Source organism: Theobroma umbraticum, unplaced genomic scaffold (genome assembly GCF_002168275.2).
Source record: "Theobroma umbraticum cultivar Fairchild unplaced genomic scaffold, ASM216827v3 scaffold_146.0, whole genome shotgun sequence".
Classification (NCBI taxonomy): Eukaryota; Viridiplantae; Streptophyta; class Magnoliopsida; order Malvales; family Malvaceae; genus Theobroma; species Theobroma umbraticum.
Window position 1 is genome coordinate 5,652,649 of NW_018397265.1, and position 1,117 is coordinate 5,653,765.

A 1,117-nucleotide genomic window follows, 5' to 3' on the forward strand; every position below is an offset into this window, starting at 1 on the left:
AAGCACTTCACTTTATACCATTCAGGTCAGGTTAGTGATCATAAGTACTTCTTTATTGCTATTCTCTTTGATTACTTAGAGTATGCGAGTCACTCTAAGGTGATTGATCAAACTTGGGTTAGCTTTATTAGTTGTATAGGTTCTAACTTAACCTAAGAAAAGTTAGTTTTGGGTTTTGGTTGATCTCGAGAAAAATCATTGTCAAAGGTTGTGGCTGAACCTACTAAAAACCATTATAAAAACTTGGTAGAAGCTTTGAAATTCTATTGTTTATAGCGATTTGGTTTGACAAATTCTTAATTAAACAATCAAAGTAATGAATATAGGTTTTTGACCAAACCACTATAAATCTTTATATATTGTCTGTTCTGTTTAATCTTTCATTTTCATTCTTTGTTAGATCATTCCTTCATCCTTGCATCGAACTTCTCTTAGACTTTCTACTTGCTCCCAATTAAAAATCAAGTTTGGTGAGTGCCAAAAATTGCTATTCACCTCTCTTTAGCACATTTATTTAGAACCAACAAGTGGTATCAAAGCTAATTCCTCATTCTTAAGACTTAACATCCTAAGAAAGATCTAAATGGCTCTTCAAAAATCTATAGTTGCTGAGAGACAATCTATAAACAAACCACCTTTGTTTGGTGGATCGAACTACCCCTATTGGAGCATTAGAATGTCAATCTATATAAGGGTAATAGACTATGAAATGTAGGATGTTATCATTGATAGACCCTTCATTCTCTCGACAATAAATGAAGTGATAAATGAAATGATTCCTAAGCTAAAGGCTGAATGGACTGAAGCTGAAACTAGAAAAGTTCAAATAAACTTCAAGGTAATAAATACTTTACATTGTGCCTTAACTCCCACTGAGTTTAGCAAAGTATCAAGCTGTACCACAACTAAACAAGTGTGAGACAAATTTAGGATTATCCATGAAAGAACTTCTCAAGTTAAGAAGTCCAAAATAGCTCTCTTAACTCACAGCTATGAGATATTTAAAATGGAACCTGTTGAAGATATCATCAACATGCTTGATAAGTTCACTAACATCACCAATAAACTCAGTCAACTAGGCAAACCAATTCTTAAACATGAAATTGTCAAAAGACTT